We start from the raw sequence: 20,309 nt of genomic DNA, 5'->3' as shown, positions 1-20,309 counted from the left end.
GCCTGTTTCTTCTTGCATTTCTCTTTCCCACTTTTCCTTTGCCTCTCTTAATTGGTTTTTGAAGTCCTTTTTGAGCTCTTTTAGAATCTGTGTCCAATCCATATTTTTCTTTTGGACTTTGACTGTGTTTCCTTTGTTTTCACTGTCTCCTTCTGTATCTGTATCTTGCTCTTTGTCTACATAGAATTTCTTTAGAGTTAGGTTTCTTTTTGTTGTTTCTCATTTTTCCTATCTAATTATAGGTTGGCCTGGAAGATGATGTGATGGTCAGAGGGCTGAGAGCTCTGAACACCCTCTCCCCATGCTGATTCAATTGACCCTTGAGATGTTGATTGCTTAAAGAAGGCTTAGGTGTAAGCTTTTAATCTCCCTCTGAGTTTGATCAGATCAGGGGCTGATAAAATTCTAGCCCCAGGTTTAGGCTCAAGTTTTTGGTCTCACTGTGTAGTTAATTCAATCAGGCACACTCTTGATTGCCCTTCCTTGGAGCTCTGCCCTGAGCTTTTTGCAAAAAGAGTAGTACTTAGTACTATCAGCCACCACAAACTGTGTACTGTCCTTATCCCAAACCCAGACTAGGATTTTGCTTTGCTTTGGGCCCACAAGGATCATCCCACTTCAGCTCAGACTGCCTGGGGATGGAACTCCAGAATTCTCCACAGGTTTGAAATTTCAAGGGGTGTGGGTTGGCTTGTATCACTATTTGCCCAGAGAGGATCATAGGTTCTGAATGTTGGCTTAGGCTTAGGTTCCAAACCTGTGACAGAAGATGTGATGTGGGAGTGTATGGCTTGCTCTTCCCTCCTTGCTACAGCTTCTTACTGGCTCTGCTTTCCTCTCACCCCAGTGCCCCCAGATGTTCTCTGCTTACCTTTTGGGTTTTTCTTTTCTTGAAAGTTGTTTTACTCTGTCTTCCTGTTGGTCCTTTCATTACTGTATTCATTTTGTGGTTATATTTTAATCTTGGTCAGAGAGGATTCTCGTTGTGGCACAGAGCTGCTCTGGATTAATCCACCATCTTGGCTCTGCCAATGGAAAACCTACAAATTGCTTCTTAAAGAAAAAATTTTTAATGTAATAAGTGGAAGCATATTAAGTGTTCATGACTGGACTCTACCAGTATATAAAAATTATTACATTTCCTAAATCAATATGCAGTTTTAGTGCTATACCAACCCAACAGTCAAAGAGACATTTTAAAATAAGTAAAGAACAAAAGATCTGGAATCTCAAGAGAGAAATGATAAAAAATGTGGGAATGAATTATTAATGTGATTTTTAGGTGCATTTAGAAAGTCATAGTATTCAGGACTTGGGAAGGTGGTGTATTCTGCCACATATAAACCACATCAAGAATATTGTGTTCCCTTCTGGACATGACATTTTAGAAGAGCAGGGGTGTTGTGAGGTTCAAATAAGGTAATGTATATAAAGCATCTTGTCAACCTTCCAGTGTTTTATAAATGCCAGTTATCACCACCACCACCACCATCATCATAATTTTTATTATTGATCTATAGTCTGGTGATGATTTCATATCCTCAGTCATTCTTACTAAGCTCAAGCAATGTTTTTAAAGCAATATTGGGGTGTGCCAGTAAATGTTGAACACACAGGCTTGGCTCTCTGAAAAAAAAACAATTTAGGTACACACAACTTTAAGTTTAATCTGCATTATTAACACTTTCTTAAGTATAGATGATCAATAAAATGAAAGTCAAACCCTGACTTGTAGAGATTGCTAATTTCTAAGTCATAAATGCTCACATTTAAAATTTCAATGGGTAAACCAGTTAGCTGGCTCCAGTATTCTCCTGGGTATACTGACAGAAGAGTGTCCATATGAGGGCAGTGACAATGGTGAAGGCTCCTTACAATAATGCCATATGAGAATCATATTTGAAAAAAAAAAACTAGAGAAGAGAATACTTTAAAGGGACATTATATCCATCTTCAAATACAGGAAGAAGTCTGTCTTGTGAAAAGCAGTTTTACTTGCTCTATTTAGCCTTGGAGGGAAGAAAATAAATTTACAAAAAGGCAAATTTAGGCTTAAAATAAGGAAAAATGTATACCTATGTAAATATTTTCAGGAGAATGCTGGAGCCAGCTCAGACCAGCTTGTAAGGTCTGTTTGTTAAATTTTCAGTTTTTAATTTTTAGTTTTTACACCCAAGAAATTGACAAATTCTAGACAAGGTTTGGTTTACTATTTTGATTGTCTAGACTTAAAATGTTGGAGAAAAATATTAATAACAGATTAAACTCAAAAGTGTACCTTGTATACACTTATTTTTGGAGATCTGGTTCTTAATATATACTAGCATACTTCTGTATTTCATATACTATTAGCATCAGTTGAAATGTTGTTTGTTTTTGCTGCTTTTCCCCCTTCTTTTTTTTATCCTTTGCTAGGAGGGATGGATTGCCAGGGAGTAGAAGAGTAAAGAATATTAGTGGAAATGAAAATAATGCTAAAACACAACATATCATTAAGTTTTTCTTTTAAATTAGAGCTATTAAAAATTAAATGAAAAATTTCTGAAAGTAATGTTTCCCCTTATTGAAAGAGTCAGGCAAAAGTATGCATGAATAGGCAATGTCAGAAAGGGATTTCTAGTTATTTATGGACTGGACTATGTAGTTGCTGAAATCCCTTCTGACTGAAATTCAATGATTTTGTGTATTAGAAAATGTTTTGTGGGTAAAGGATAAGGTATGATTGGATATGAAGGATAAAAACAGAATTAGAGAAAAGAGAGTTTAGATTCAGGAAGACTAGAGAGAAGTTAGAAGATTCATAAGCAATCAGGTGATAGGTGATAAGAATTTGAGTTAAGAGAAGGAGGAACAAGTCCCAGAGATATTTTGAAGATAGAAGTCACTAAATTTGGCACTGAACTTGGTGGAATATGAATAGGTGGGGGAAAGGGAAGAGGCAAAGACAACTGAAGTTTCCATTCTTGTGTGAATGGAACTGTGTTCCCATCGTCGCAAAGGAAGATGAATGAAGGTTGGAGATGAGGATTATGATAGGGAATGAATTCAGTTCATTTCCTTCACTTTTTCCTCTCTCCTCTAATTCTCCAGGTGCCAGTGACCTCATTTTGCTCTCTGGCTCTCCCTCCTGGGGTTCTCCAGCCAAATTGCCTATTTTTTTTTCTGCCTTTCTCTTCCTATCAAAATGTAGCTTTCTTGTCTCTCATTTCTTTTTAAAGCTCTACTAGATAACTATTTAATCTGACAAACAAATCTGAAGTAAGTTGTTAGTGGCCAATAATGGTTTAAAATTTTACCCCTGCCACATAACATTTATAATTTAACAGGACTTTTGCAGTGGCAGGATGGATGGGCAAGTTATTTTGGGTCAAGGCTCTTCCAAATCACACTATGCAGGCTGCTGCTTTCTCTACCTACTGGATAAAATCTAAAAGTAGAATGCCAAAGCCAAACATAAGAGATAATCAAATGATTTCACCTTCAAAATAAAAATACCTTGCCCAGTTTCAGAACTTAGAATCCACTAAATGAGGACTGTCATCTGCTAACCATTGCTGAGCACCACGTTTTACAAGGAACCACATAATGGTATAGTCTATCCCCAACATGTCAGTGTTCTGCCATATTTTTAATGTGTATAAGTGAAGTGAAAGGAATATGACACACTTGACTCTGCCCCACAAACCTATTTGTCACCTCTGGTCTAGTATAAACTAGCCAGTTTATCCCAAACTCACATCAAGTTGTCATATTTATTTTCTTTAATGGATATGCAGCTTGCCACAAAACATTACTTTTCTTCTGTCTCTCTTTGGAACCAGGGCAGTTTGTGGAAGAGAAAAGAAAACTTGCTAGAGAGAGGGTGCGGCAGTTAAATAATATGGTCTTTGGCATGAAGATGTGTATATTTTGGTCTCTGACAAATCTCTCAAGGAGTATCTAATAAGTTACTAAAGGCAGGGTTGACATTCAAAATTATATTTTTCTTACACATGATGATGAAGAGTGGTACAGAAAAAAGAGCAATGCATTTGGAGTCAGAGGATATGGGTTCAAATCTCACATCTGCTACTTGTATGGTATTAGACAGGTCACTGTGCCTCATTGGACCTCAGTTTCCTCATCTGTAAAATGAGAGTGATATGTATTAAAGGACCTCTAGGATCTCCTTCATATCTAAGTTTACAATCCTATAATCTATATGATTTTATGATTATGTAGCTTACATTTCCATCTCTAAAATCCAAGGATTTTGAGAGAAAGGCTGGGTCTATATGGGACTTTCAGATTGATGATTGTAACATAATCATTCTTTTTGGGGGCATCATTTAGACACAGATTCTTAAGGCTGATTTGGGTTGATTCCTCCATGAGTTGAATTGGCACATTTGCTTCCTTTCAGAGTAATGGGAGATTGGCTGATGAAGGTCTCGTTCTGGGAGTATGCATGTTGGGAGATCCTGCTTCTGGAGCTGTGGTGATGTAGAATGGAGGGGCCTTGATCTGTACTTTTGGAGCAAGCACAGGTATACCAGAACTGTTTCTTCTCCACTTACTCTTGGTAAAAAGGAATCGTTGGACTGGCTGATTGTTTGGAACAGAGAGAAATATGAGCTTCTATTTCCTTTCTGTTGGCCACAAGGCATAAAAGGCCTGTATCTGGAATGGGGCTTCCTCCTGTTAGTGTCTTTTTCCCCCCTTTGGTTGAAGGCCCTTTGAGACTTTGAAAGGTTAGAGAAATAGAGTTCAGTAACAGGAGTCATGTCTCTTTGCACAAACTCAGCATGATAGGGCTGACTGGAATATGGCCACTTTTGGGCTGTGAGTGTTACATCCATTATCACTATATTATTTCTATATTATTTAGAGGTTTAATTATCTTAAGAAATTAAAATTTTTAAACAGTTGCAAATGACAGCATCTCTGGAAGTTATTTTAAAAAATATTTTATTGTTTCTTCAATCTTTCCCAAATGTCTGATCTATCTACTTCCACAATCCAGTTGAACATGAACAAGCCACACAGTCAGTGCATTTGAGGACATATGCAACATGCCATTACATGCCTGGTATTTTCTCATTGCCACCCAAGAATAGGATTATTGCATTTCATCTTCAATTTGATGTCTTTTAGAATTATTCATTTATGTTATTATAATCACCATGTACTTTATTCTCCAGTTCTTTCTTTTTTCTGTATTAGTTCATACAAATTTCTCCTGTTTTGTTGAGTTCCTCACTTTTATTATTTCTTCTGGTTTGCCTCTGCTACAGGCAGTTAGGTAACACAGTGAATAAAATGCTGGTTCAGTTCTGGAGTCAAAAAGGTCTCAGTTTGGACATCTGAACTCAGTCACTTATTAACAGTGTGACCCTTGGAAAATCACTCTGTCTGCCTCAGTTTCCTTTATTGAAACATCATGATGATAATAATAGCACCTGTCTCCCAGCATTAATGTGAGGATCAAATGTTGTAAACGAGTCTGGCACATAGTAGGTGCTTAATGAATGTTTGTTTCCTTCCTTCTGGTACAACAATATCCCATTTAAATCATATACCATGATTTGTTCAGCACATTTACCAAATGATGTGCACTCATGGTTGGGGAGGAGTTAGGTTTGAGAGAAGGAAGAGAACTGGGAGAAGACACATTCTTTTTGCTACTGTTCTACAAATACCAATTCTTTATTCTTGGGTATATCCTTTTATCCTGGGAACTCAAAAAGGTTTTAATGAGACATGTGTCCTCCACTGCCAATGTAGCTAATAACTCTTGGAATTTTATATTCTAAGTAAAGAAGCACATTTCTGCTTCCTAGGATCATGGGATACCATAAATCTAGAAATGGAAAGGATTTAGGAGGCCATCTAGTTCCCTTGTTTTGCAGATGAGAAATCTATATATACTATTTTCTTTGTCATTGTGTACTGCTAATTTTATATGGAACAGTCCAGGCAATAATTTGTGTGACTATACAAGAGACTACATGCTGCATTCCCATTTCATTAAAAGAGAAACAGGTTTTCAGAGGTAACTCCATGAGTCAGTAGAGAAATAGAAATAGATCCTAATTTTCCTCTTCCCCAAAAGGTAGTCCCAAAATAGTACCACCAAATGTATATGAAAAACTACATTCAACATTTGGTATCTACAATGAGCAAGGTACTGTTCTGAGAATACAAAGTTAAAAAAAAAAGTAGCTCTTTGACCTCAAGTAACTTATATTCTTGTGGAAGAGGGAAGAGAGCCCAATATTAATAGATACTAAGTACCATAATATGTAGTCCAGATCCTTCCTCTAAAACCTATGGACCAGGTTTAATTTTGGAACTTTTTTTCACTCCTAATGCTCCCACCTATAGTTTGCTTTGAACAATTTACAAATATTCTAGTGTTGATGTTTCAAATATTCCCTTTCAGGATTCCCAGTTCCCTTACAAGCTTTAAAGGTAACACATGCATTTGCAATATAGCAGACAGCTTTTGTTCTACCTTTGAGAAAATGCAAAAGATGCAAAGGACTCACAAAAGTCCCAAATTAGATACATAAAACATATAGGCAATAAGAATTTGTTTTTCCTAAACTACCAACTGTTCTTTGAGAAATAGTCTTTCACATAAAATTCACATAAATTCACATTAAAAAAAGATTCACATCAAAACAGAAACAAAGGACCAAAAAGCCTGAAAAACTTTGAATCTAGGGAAAATTCAATGGAAAGGGAGATTAAAACTGAGTAGAAAGAGGACAGAATTTAGTCAGGGGATCACAGATCAAGTCCTGCCTCTGTCACTTACTTGCAAGTCCTTTAGTACTTGCACTCTGGGGTTGTTCTTTTTATGCACATAAATCCTGCATTTATTGGGGGTAAATATAAAAACTACAAAATATAGCTGCTCTAGAAAGCAATTTGGAACTATGGCCCTAGCGTCAATTAACTGTTATATTCTTTGACTCAGATATACCACCTATTAGACATATATCCCACAGAAATGAAAGAAAGAGGGCAAGAAATCATATGCACAAAACTCTGTCTTTCTGTGTCTCTCTTTCTCTCTGTCTCTCTCATCACTAGAAGTTAAGGTGGTGCTCATCAATTGGAGAATGGCTGAACAAATTATAGTATGTGAATATAATGAAATACTATTCTACTATAAAATGTGATGAATCATATGAACTGACATAGAGTGAAGTGAGCAGAACCAGGAGAATAATCTATAAAGTAACAACATTATGAAAGCAAACAACTTTGAAAGGCTTAGAAATGCTGATGGTTTGGTTGGTAACAACAAAATTCCAGAGGACTGGAGATAAAATAAACTACTCCCCATCTTGACAGAGAATTGATGAACTCAAGGTAGAGAATAGGGCATATATTTTCAGGCATAACAAATGTAGAGAATTGTTTTTGCTTGACTATGCATATTTATTTTTCTTTCCTTCAAGTGGGAGGGGGAGTTAGCAGTGTCAGGGGAGAGGGAAGCTAGTGACAGGGTTAACAAAATGAAATGCAATAAAAAAAAGAAGAAAAGTAAAGGAATGGGGTCATTAAAGCATTTTTTAAAATTCACAGAACAGGAGAATCAGTAGGAAACATTGACAGGCATTACAACTTTGAAAAATTCATACAGAATTTATTATGTACATAGAAAAGCAAGCTATACACAATATGAATTTCCAGCTTTTTGTATAATTTTCTTTTTTGCTACTTTGTATATGGAATGTTCGTCCTATTTGGTGTTTGTTAAATGCCTAGTTTTCTTAAAAATTAAAGCTGGAATGCAATTATGCTAATATAATAATAATATTTATGTGGTGCCTACTATTTGCTAGGCCCTGGGCTAAGCACTTTAATAAATATTATTTCATTTGATCCTCATAACAATCCTGAGAGATAGGTACTCTTATTATCTTCATTTTACAGGTAAGGAAACTGAGGCAAACAGAAATTAAGTGACTTGCCCTATGCCACACAGTTAGTAAGTGTCTAAGGCCAAATTTGAACTCAGGTCTTCTTGACTTCAGGCCCAGCACTTTATTTTGCCACTTGAGAAGTGAATATTTTTCCTGGGAATGTTTATGTCCATTCATATGTATGAAAGCATCCCTGAAGATGCTATTTCAATGCACTTTGCTATCTTTCTGAAAGCAGGACCCTGGAATATCAAAGTTAAAAGAGACATTCAATGATATTTAGCTCAACTTATGTATGGTTAAGAACATATCCATATACAACATCCCCAAGAAGGGTCTCTTCACCCTTTGCTCAAAGATGTGGACTTTAGGGAAACCCACTACTTCCAAATATAGCTCATTCTACTTTTTTAAAAGACCTTACCTTCTGTCTTAGATTCAAATATCAGTTTGGTAAGGGTTAAGCAATTGAGGTTAAATGATTTGTACAGGGTCACACACATCTGAAGTGTCCGAGGTCATATTTGAACCCAGAACCTCACTAGACCTGGTTCTCTATCTATTGAGCCAACCAGTAGCCCCGTAAACAATTCTACTTTTGAATAGCTCCATTTGCCAGGAAGTTTTTCTTTACAATAATCCTAAGCCTACCTTTCTAAAATTTCAACATCTTTCATCTTGTTCTGCTTTCTGGTCCCAAATAGAACAGGTCTAATCCTTCTCACAAATACTCAAATGCAGCAATCTTGTTCTCTGCCCCCTCCAAGCTTCTCTTCTCCAGGCTAAACAGTATTAGTTCCTCTAAACTAAATTCACAGGACTTGACCTGAAAATATTTACCATCTTCATTCCCTTCCTCTATATGCTCCCCAACTTATCAATGTCCTTTTTAAAAAATTTTTATAAACTTTATCTTCTGTCTTAGATTGATAGTAATTATCGGTTCCAAGACAGAAGAGCAATAAAGGCAATTGGAGTTAAGTGACTTGTGCAGGGGCACACAGCTGGGAAGAGTTTGAATGAAGATAGACTTAAATCCATTCATGTGTATGAAAGTATCTCTGAAGATGCCATTTTGATGTATTTTTCTGTCTTTCTGAAGGCAGCACCCTGGAATCTCAACATCTCCAGGTCTGACACTCTGGACCGACTAGCTGCCTTCAAGGTCCTTCTTAAGATTTTATCCCCAGAACCCAGTTCTTAGAGGTGATCACATCAAGATTGAGAGCAATGGGATGGTCTTTCAATGCAACCCCAAAATCACATTAACTTTTTTGGTTACCATATCACATTATGGATTCATATCCAGCTTTCAGTCCTTGAAAACTCAAGATACTTTTCAGATAAATAGTTGTTTATCCATGCCTCTCCTGTGTCATAATAGTAAAATTAATTTTTGAACCCAAGTATAAGATATTTTTAATACCTACTAAACATTGTTGGAAGATTTTGGAACTCTGATTAGTCCAATGATAAACCATAAGTCCAGATGAAAACTATTACTCACCTCCTGCTACAGAAAGGATAAACTTAAAAAGCGGGATGGGAATACATTTTTGGTTATGGTCAACATGGGAATTTGTTTCATTTTCTATGCATAGTTTGTTATGTTTATTTTTCTTTTTTGTTATTCAGTGGCGGGGAGGCAATGGAAAAGAAAGATAATAAATGCTTTAAAAATAAACATGTTTTTTTTAATAAATGTTTCATTTTATTTGATTAAAAACCTTGACTGTTAGCATTTTTTTTAAAAAGAAAATATCCTGGATCTACAAACATAAACAAAAGCAACTGCAAAGAAATGTTATTAGGCAAAGCTTTTAAACTATAGTTGCTGAGCTGAACTTGACACCTGATTTTTTTTTTAAGTTTGAAAAATAGCCTCCATAAGGAAGGAAATAGGAGAGTGGTTATACAATGTTATAAGTTGTGGTTGCTTTTTTTTTTTTTAAAGAAACAGTCACCAGGAAAGGAGGAATTATATGCTAGTAATGTGCTCATTCCTTTCCCTGCCCCTTTTTGTGTTACTAGTTTAGGTCCAAATGAGGAACTGAAGGGAAGATCCTTGAAACCAGACTTCTCAGTAGGTCCAAGATATTAGTAGCCAAAAATGTGGGCACACAGTGGAAGATTGCAAATGCAATCCCCCACAAGGAGCTGCTTGTGGCTGCAAGTATGGACTATTGGATCATGAGTGTGAAGTTCTGAAAAAGTAATTTGGCCCCAAGAAGTCTCCAGGGATCTAGATCCTTCATAAGAGTCTGGCTTTTCCCTCTCTGGGTGCTCTTTTGTATAACTGTTTAATGACAACCAGGGCTCTGTGCTGGATAGACACTGTATCCGGCAGGAAGGATAAGGTTATATATTATAGATTTGAGTCTCAATCAGGGAAATCAGAGGCAGATATTGTGCTTATATAATGGAGGGGAGGAACCAATGAAGGCCAAGAGACTTAGCCTTTATAGGAATCTAGGGAAGAAGGAAGAGAGTGCCAAGGGAAACTGAATTTTAGCCATTGAACTTTGCTATGAGCCAAAGACAAAGCTGTAGGCTTTAAGCTGTAGTAAATGTGCTAAGCTCATCTCTGCTGATAGTCTCAAGGGCAAGAGAAGGACCTAATCCAGACTGTCACAAAATCTAAAGAAATGGGTTAGAGAAACAATGTCACTTAGTGTCAAGCCCAAACCAAAAAGCCAAACCTTTCTGCCTACTCCTTTGATGTGTGGCTCTTTATGGAGCTGAATGATGGAAGGTGCTCATAGCTCAAAGGTTGAAAATGGCTTTTCTTTTGGCTAAAACTTTCCTCATTTCATCAACTTCATTCTCCCTTTCTACCTAAATATTTTCATGTGTTGAAGTCATTTAAGTAGGTTAGACTAGATTACCTCTAAGGAACCTTCTAACTTTAAGATGTTATGACTGTGAAACGTGGGAGGGCTGGTTTGTAGAACCAAATTTCATTGTCAAATTCCCCAGGGCAGCCTTGGGGGGAAAATGAGAGAAAAGACTGTGCAAGGGAAAGGAGAGAAATCCAATAGCTCTTTTAAAGATGTTAACATAGGTTAAAGTTCTTTCAGGCTGAAAAATGACTTCCAACTTTTTTTTGAGCTTCTTAAATATCCCATGCTTGAAGCCTGTCACTGAAAAGAAAATGTGAAAACAGGAATAGATCAATTAACAGAATCTTTTGATGTCTGAATTCCAGGAACAAAGCTCTTTGGTTAGTTGATAAGAGATTGAGGATCTGCAAGCAGAAAAAAGCTGTCAACGTCAAGTTTATTTTCTAAAATATGTCCCTGCTTTTCCATCTCTCCACATCACTTACCTCTGTTCCCATCTTTCTAAAGATACCACCACCATCCTAATTTAACCCCCCATCATCTCTTGGCTAGATTATTCCAAGATATTCCTTTATTCTCTCTTCTCTCTCATTCATCTTCTACAAAGCTTCCAAACTGATATTCCTAAAAATACAGTTCTAGCTGTACCTATTCCAGCAGAGCCCTCATGCCTCTAAGAGGATATGATATAAACTTTTCTGTGGGCATTTAAAGCCTTTTGTCATCTGATTTTGGGCCTATCCTTTCATAAACTCCTCATCCTAGTCCAATTGGTCTATTTTCTGTTCTCAGTGTAAGACATTCCTCCCCATATCTCCATAATTTCACACTAATTTCCCCCCCCCCCCAGTCTCTCTCTCTCTCTCTCTCTTTATATATATATATATATATATGTACATATATATATTTGGATATAGTATACATGAAATATATATGCATATATTATATATGTATGTATATATACTTAAAACCTCTTGCTTCCTCCAAAGCTTATATAAGAGCTGCAGAAATAATTTTTTCCACTAGTGCCTTACACTTGAGAAATTATATTGATAAAAAAAACTAGAATTGATATTATGTATCAGTTCCAAGTCAAATTTGAACCCAGGACTCTCCATCTCCAGGCCTGGCTTTTTATCCACTAAGCCACCTACCTACCTTGCAATTATATTAATTTTCTATATTTTTTTATTTGCTTCTCTATTTTTGTCCTCAGCTTAATTCCTCCTTCCAGCATTATTTAAGCTCCTTAAAAATGATCTCTGCTTTTCTTTTTCTTTTTGTATCCCTAGCACCAAGCATGAGTATCTCAGTGCCCAATACATAGTAGGTGCTTAATAAATGCTTACTGAGTGAATAATTTAGATCTTCAGAACAAGCTATGATGAAAATAGCTTTATCTAGAAATATGTTTTTAAGGTAGAAGTTGAATATTTTGTGCAATCTCATCTTTCCCCAAGAAAAACTCCCCAAAGATTCACACACAAAAATTCAAGAATCTGTTCATGTCTGAGTTTAAATTCTCAGGAGAACTATTAGCTTGTTTGATACACCAGAAAGAACTGTATTTTTATGCAAGTATTTTAATACAGGAAATATGAGTCTAGTCAGTATCTTTCCAAGTACATATGTCTAAAGGAGTTTTGAAGTAAAATGCTGTTTAATGTCTTAAAAGCATAGTTAAAAGAGGTCCACATGAGAATGTTTTTCCAATGAAAATTCTTCTCTCTGAATAAATAGCAAACTCAAAACATCTAATGATGATAACAGAACTAAGTAAAAAAAATACTAATCAAAAGCCACCTAAAATATAGTTTACTGTGGAAATCATTTCAAGGGTTTCTGCTTGGCTGTTTTCATAATTAAGGTACAATGCACATCAAATCAGATAGTCAAAGGTTTTGGTTCAGAACCAGTACTACCAGTTTTCTGAGACTAGGGAAAACAAAACAAAAGAAAACAAAAATCCTTTTACAGTGATTTCAGTCAAACTATAGTTAACAGCATAAGCGGGGCAGAACTGGGCCAGGGAGAGAACAATGGCTTCCCTCCTGTCACCACACTCAGGCAGGTGACCCATTGAACTATTAGCTAATGGTGAAATAATTGCCAGGAGTTTGTTCCTATCCCCTTTCTACCTCCATCCCTCTGCCTCCATTAACCCCCGGGATCATTTGGATTTCAATAGCCTCTCAAATTGGGTTTTAGTTAAAAGTCACACAGGGAAATCTATACTTTCTTTGCTTTTGCTTACAGATTTATTTTAGAATATTAGAGAAAACAGTTATATGAAACAAAAAGTAGTCTTAATGAATTCTGGAGGCACCAAGGTATCACCCCTCTAATGAGCAAGTAGTTTCTTTTTAGAAACTTTTTACTGTGTGACCCTGGGCATGTCACTTAAACCCCATTGCCTAACCCTTATCACTCTTCTGCCTTGGAACCAATTTTCAAGGCAGAAGGGTGGTAAGGGTTTGGTTCCAAGACAGAAGGTAAGGGTTTTAAAAAAATAAATGGAAACTTTTTAGCATTTTTGCTGCATGTGTGGTATGCAATGAATTGTCTGAGTGGAGAGCCAGTTCCTCACACCAGTGAGGAGATAGTTATAAATTGCTTGTTATGGAAGAAATGCAGGAGAAAGATGGGCAGACAGAAACACAAATAGACTTTGCCCTTTGATAGTTTATTTCTAAGAGGAGAATATGAGAATATGGGGGTTTGTTAATCATTGATAAATAAGTTTATGCAGGTTATCAGCATCAATTGAGAGTTAGCCTCAAGATTGAGTTCTTTCAGAGTGTTAGGCAGCTTTCCCCAACCCCTGGATTCTGAACCCTTAGCTGTCATTATTCCAACTCCATCCTCATTCTCAGTTACCAACTCCTTCCTTTTTTCCTATCCCACTCAATCCAATCATACCCTTTCCCTCATCTTCTTCTCTACCATTCATATCACTATGCACTCTGAAATGCTTGTTCTATAGATAGCAGACTCACTTTAGTTTTGAATAGTTTCCTTTCCCACTCCTTGCATTTTCTTTCCCACTCTTTTCAGCTCTCCCTGTGACCTGGCTCCCTGTCAATGACAACGTCTTCCTGGCCATCCTTTCCAGGACTAGTTGCACTTTCATTCTTCTATTACTTACTGGTTGAGGTGGAAGAGTTGAAATACTCCTTGTTTCCCACTGCATCTACCAAGCTCATCCTCTACCACCTTTACTCAATAATCTCTCCTCCTTTGAGATACACTAAACCCCCATCTACCACCCTGTTAAAATTGTTATAGCTTTTATCTGTCCACTGCTAATTTACTCCCTTTCCTCAATGAGTTTTGTGCCTAGTTTACAGTCTTTCTATAATCCCCAAATTCTGCTTTTATTACCAGGGGACTCTAACATAGATGTTGATATTCCCTCAAAGACTCTAACTGTAGAGTTCCTCTACTTGTTAATTTTCCATGTTCTATTCTTCTATCTCACCTCAACCACACATACAAGATGATTTGCCATACTCTTGATCTTGCTATCACCTAAAAAGCACCACTATGGCTTTATCAACTCTGAAATTCCCTTATATGATGAAAATCTGTTGTCATTTTTCCTCTCCCTCCACCAGCAACTCCAAACTTCATCCTTATTATGGCCACCAGATCCTTAACCTCTTAGTTCTTTCCCAGGGATCACTCTTACACTGGTTATATTCTCCTCCCTTGCCCACCTTAATCCCTTAGTGAACCAGTTCACCTCTACCTTCAATACTGTCCCTTTCTCTTGAGTCCCTTGCCTCCATTTTCCTACTGCTCATCTTACTCTGCCAAGCTTCAGCCCTGAATCATTCTCACAGTCTTCTATGTTTGCTCCTACTCATGTACTATTGAACAAAGCTGGAGAAAATCATAAAATCATATTGAAAATAAACACTACAAATTTATGCTACATGATCTCAACCAGACCCTCATTGCTGAAAGGAAATCCTCTTTAAATGTTTCACTATGACACTTACCACAGCTCATCCTCCAAACATTTTCATCTCACCATCCCTTAGACTTCCATATTCATCTCCCACTATCTCAGATGAGAACACTGCTTTATATTTCACTGAAAAAAACCCCAATGACTATTTACTCACATCTCCTTCTTCCTTCTTTTCATTTCAAAATCTTTTAAATGTCTTCTACCATTATTTTTGGCCTCACTTTCTATCTCAAGTGAAGAGATGGTCCTTTCAAGGTAAAGCCCTCTATATGCACAAATGATTCAACTTCATCCCATCTTCTCCAAAAGATTGCCTTATTTATCACTCCCACTTTCTCATATATCTTTGATTTTCCCTTTCTAGTTATCTACTTTTCCACTGCTCACAAATATACCCATGATTTCTCCATTCCCCAAAATCCCTCACTTAATCCATCTATCCCTGCTGGCTATCATCCCATATTTCTTCTCTATTTTATTGTTAAACTTTATGAGAAAACTGTGCCTTCAATCAGTGCCTTCACTTCCTTTCCTGTTACTCTCTTCTTAATGCTCAATAATTTGGCTTCTAAATCCATTATTTGATTAAAACTACGCCCTCCAAAGTTGCCAATGATCTCTTTTTTAAAACCGTTACCTTCTGTTTTAGAATCAATACTAAATATCTGTTCTAAGGAAAAAGAGTAAAAAGGGCTGGGCAATTGGGATTAAGTGACTTGCCCAGAATTACACACCTAGGAAGTATATGAGGCAAAATTTGAACCTAGGTCCTCTCAACTCCAGGTCTGGCACTCTATCCATTGTGATACCTAGTCCCCTCCCCACCCCCCATCTCTTAATTGACAAATCTTTTGGTCAGATTGGTATAACATGACACTATTCTATTCTACTACTCATTATACCAATCTGACTAATATCTTCTCAGTCTCCTTTCCTGAATCCTTATTTAGATGAGAATTGATAACTATGAATGTCTCACAGAGGTCTATCCTGTGCTCTCTTCCCTTCTCCCTTTTTATTATTTCACATGCTGGTCTCATCAACCCCCCATGGATTCAAATTTTATCTCTATGCTGATGATTCTCAAATCTATTACCCAACTTTAATTTCTCTCCTGTCTTCCAGACTCATCTCCAGTTGCTTATTAAATATTTAAAACTGGGTAACCCTAGACAATCCAAACTCAATATGTCCAAAACAGACTTCATTCTCCACCACAATACTCCATTCTTCCCTCCTCCCAATACTCTAATTCTTCCTAACTTCTCTATTTTTATTGAAGGTACCACCATCTCCCAGTCTCCTAGGCTTGCAAACTAGAGAGCATCTTGTACTCCTCACTCTTTCTCATTCCCATATTCAGGCATTTGCTAAGTCTTGTTTCTTTCTGTCTCCATAATATATTTTGTATACATTCACTTCTCTTTTTTTTTTTTTAGCAACAAAAGTCTTTACAATCTCATGCCTGGATTGTTTCAATAGTCAACTAGTTGGACTCCCAACCTCCATTTTGCTATGGTTAAAATTATCCTGAGAGACTGCTTTTGGGTAAGAATATTTATTGATTATTTCAGGTATATTGGTTAGACCAGCAGTATATATAAGTGACATAGGTCTCCAAGGTTCTCTTGCAACTAGAAGGCAACCTGAGCTGGGTCAGGCTGCTTAATAAATAGATTTTTAGGAGCTCATTATTCAACCTCTCCCTTGACCATCCTAAGACATCTTTAATTGGTGAAAGTTAATTATGAGGGGGTCCATCAACCTGTACACTTCTCCCCATCTTCACAGGTAGACAGGATACCAAACAGGAAAAAACCCTTGTCCCTTTCATTTATTAACCAAATTCTGGTTAGGCATTACTTGGGATTCCTGAGGACAAAAACATGCAAAAAGCAGCAGACTAAAAGGTATCTCGGACCCAGATCTCAAACTCAGGGATACTTAGTAATTTTCCCTAACATATAGGAATTAATACAGTATAAGAAAAATAACTTCTCACAGTTCCCTACTGTAGTCCATTCTCTACTCAGCTATCAAAGCGTTCTTTCTAAAGGATAGGACTAACTATAAAATCCCCTTACCCTAATGCTGCTCTACATAATAAACTCACATGACTCCCTGTCAACTCCAAGAACAAATATAGAACCTCTGGTTGACTTTCAAAACCTTTCATGGCTTGCCCTACTCCCATCTTTCCATTACTGTTGTATCTTACTTCTCACATATTGAGTGACCTCCTTGCTATTCCTCACACATAACACTCCCTTTCCTGACTCGAGGTATTTTCACTGGTTGTCTCCCCACTCTGCCCCTGGCTAGAATCCTCTTCTTCCTCATCTCCATGTCATAGCTAAAATTGTACACTTTTCATGTGGGTGGACAGTGAGCTCAGAACTGAGAGGGACTTAAAAAAGGGGATCTATGAGAAGATATTCCTGCTATTTCTTATATCTAGTGCCTTCCCTCTGTTGATTTTCTCCAATAGACCTAAAATATAATTTGAACATGATTGTTTACATGTTGTCTCCTCCATTAGATTGTGAGCTCCTTGAGAACAGGAACAGTCTTTTGCCTTCCTTGGTTACTCCAGGACTTAGGAAAGGATATGACATAATAAGTACTTAGTAAATGTTTATCAATTGACAGATTGAAAAATATAAAGTAATTTCAGTAATGGGGAGAGAACTACAACTAGGTTAGAAGATAAGAAATAAAAGTGTAGGAGGTAGCATATGATCTCAGCTTTAAAAAGAACTAGATATTTTAAGAAATGTAAGTGAGAAGGGAAAGCATTCTAGGCATGGAAGGCATACCATTCAAAATTATAGAGATGAGAGAATGATAATTAGTAAGAATTTATTAAACACTAAGGATGCATGTGCTGGGTACTGTGCATATATAAAAATAGCCCTTGCCCTCAAGGAACTGATATTCTAATAAGAAAAAAATAATGCGTAATGGGAAAATGAAAATGGAATGATCATAACGGTGTAGCTTAGGGACCTGATTCTGGGAAAAATAATGGTTATTATTCACCTGTCTGAACTGGGAATGTAGGTACAGAATCCAAATTTTCAGTAGAGAGGAATTGAGGATGACAGCCAAAGTGTAGGGAAGCATGGTGAGTTGGGTATATGGGCCTATTTCTGTGTTAGATAGAGTGGAATAGATAAATGCAAAGGAGCAGCAAGTAGGTTGTAATGTAGACTGCATGACAGTAGGAGAGAGAATTGTGAAATCAACTGAAAAAGAAAAAATGGAGATAGATTGTGAAAGACTTTAAATAGCAAGGAAGAATCTGTATTTTATCATATCAATAACAAGAAGCCACTAAGGTTTCTTAAGAGTAGTGCTGATATGGTCAGACCTTTGGAATATTTCCAAATAAAAAATAAATGAATAAAATGTAGACATTTTGTAGAGGATGAATCTCACAAAGAAGATACTTCCTAGCCTGTGTTGACAGAAAACTTGGACTTGGAAACACATTATTTTGACAGTGCAGAGCCAAGGTGAAGTGGCCTGAAGTTTAAGTATCAACCTCTAGGGAGAGCATTGTAGAAGTTATGTTACTGCTGCTATTTGTTTAATTTTGTGCACCTAGTGGTGTTTTGCATGTTTAATATTTCGCATGTCTGATTTATATTATATATTGAGTACCTTTCTACTTTTCCCTTTCTGGAGAAATCCCAGACATGAGCTAAAATTGAGCTGGAAATCATTTTCCCCAAAGCTTTGATTTAGATGAGGGCATAAAGATCCAAAGAGGGCAAAAAGAAGTCTAATTCCTATCTCTTTATAGGGTCAGTCCATGCCTAGAATGAATCTAGTTTTCATGTGTGTGGAATGAGAGCTCAGAACTGAAAAGGGCCTCTAATTGGAGAACCTTCCAGTGTAGTTGTTCATCATTCAGTCATGACTGACTCTTTACCCTGAATGGAGTTTCCATGGCCAGGATACTAGAATGGTTTGCCATTTCCTTCTCCAGTGGATTAAGGCAAACAAAAATTAAATGATTCACACACAGCTAGACTCCAGGATCAGCACTCTTTCCATTGAGCTACCTAGTGGTCTCCAGTAGAGAGAGTGCCCTAATGCTATTGGATCCAGAAGTGGTCAATATGACTACAGTCTAGGGATTTAGAAAAAGATGTGTTTGGGGACCCTTTGCATTTTCAGATACTCACTATAGAGATTTCTCATCTAGGACCCTCCATGGAATTCCTAATTGGGTAAGAATTCACTGGAACAAAAGTAGCACTTTTTGTTTATTTGTTTGAAATTATTATTGGATGGTTAGTTTTCCAGTATATTTCCTTTGTAAGCAAGACAGTTTCTTTGAGATTATTTTGATATGATTGAATGCTTCAGGATGACTGTCTGCTGGTATTTTTGTGCCCATTATGAGTTAAAAGATACTATTAACAGTATGAGTTTTGCATCTCTAAATATTGATGGTTAGCAATTTGCTTGGGGCACATAGTAGACACTATCCACATTCACTTTCTTTCCTCTTCAGTTTTGAGCAAAGCTAGACTGATATCCTTATTGTGATTTGAGTCCAGGTGTCTTGTCTGAGTTCTTCATGGACTATAATTCCTTGAGGTAAGATTTTTCTGGTAGCCTAGCAATCCCAAGCAACAACTTAATCCTTTTTTTTGGGAGCCTCCTACCTTTTTGGAGCTTTTCTGTATCTGTTTTCCTTTCAGTTACTTTGTTTATCCATAAGAAGAGAATTGACATGTATATATTTCTTTTTTATATATACCCTTACTTTCTGTTTTAGAATCATTACTGTGTATTGTTTCCAAAGCAAAGGATCAGTATGGGCTAGATAGTTGGAATTAAGTGGCTTGCCCGGGGTCATACAGCTACAGCTAGGAAGTATCTCAGGTCACATCTGAACCCAGGAGCTTCCATCTCTGGGCCTGGTTCTGTAAGAGTTAAATTAAAGTTCAATACTTAAAGTATTATTTTTATAAAGTTTGTTATCTGACAAAATAGAACCACATGACTAAGATTTCTACCTGCTCAAAAATCCCTGCTCCACCAAAACTGCCAACAGGAAGGAAAGAGTGCTAGACATGGAACTCCACACAATTTATCTCCTGTCTACATCATCACATAATGACAGGAAGTGAGTGGGTTCCTAGGAATTGTAGTTTTGCTGGGAATCGTAGTTTTTAGGGTAACAGATTTCAAGTTCTCTATCCACTGATCCACTTACCTGTCCCATATAGTATTTTTTTTTTTGCTGTTGTTTCATGCTCTCTTGAAAATCTGGAAGATTATCTACTTCATTCAGATTTCCTTTATCCCATAATATTTCTTTTTGAAACCCTTACTTTCCATTTTAGAATCAATATTGTGCATTGGTTCCAAGGCAGATCAGTAAGGTCCAAGCAATAGGAGGTAAGTGACTTGCCCAGGGTCACATCGCTAGGAAGTATCTGAGACTAGATTTGAACCCTGGACCTCCCATCTTTAGGGCTGGTTCTTGATCTACTGAACCACCCACTTGTTCTCCACATCTATATATTTCAGGGATTCCTCGAGAAGTTTCAGATGATCTTTCTG

Source organism: Monodelphis domestica, chromosome 1 (assembly GCF_027887165.1).
Source record: "Monodelphis domestica isolate mMonDom1 chromosome 1, mMonDom1.pri, whole genome shotgun sequence".
In the NCBI taxonomy this organism is placed as follows: Eukaryota; Metazoa; Chordata; class Mammalia; order Didelphimorphia; family Didelphidae; genus Monodelphis; species Monodelphis domestica.
This window is presented reverse-complemented; position numbering follows the sequence as displayed.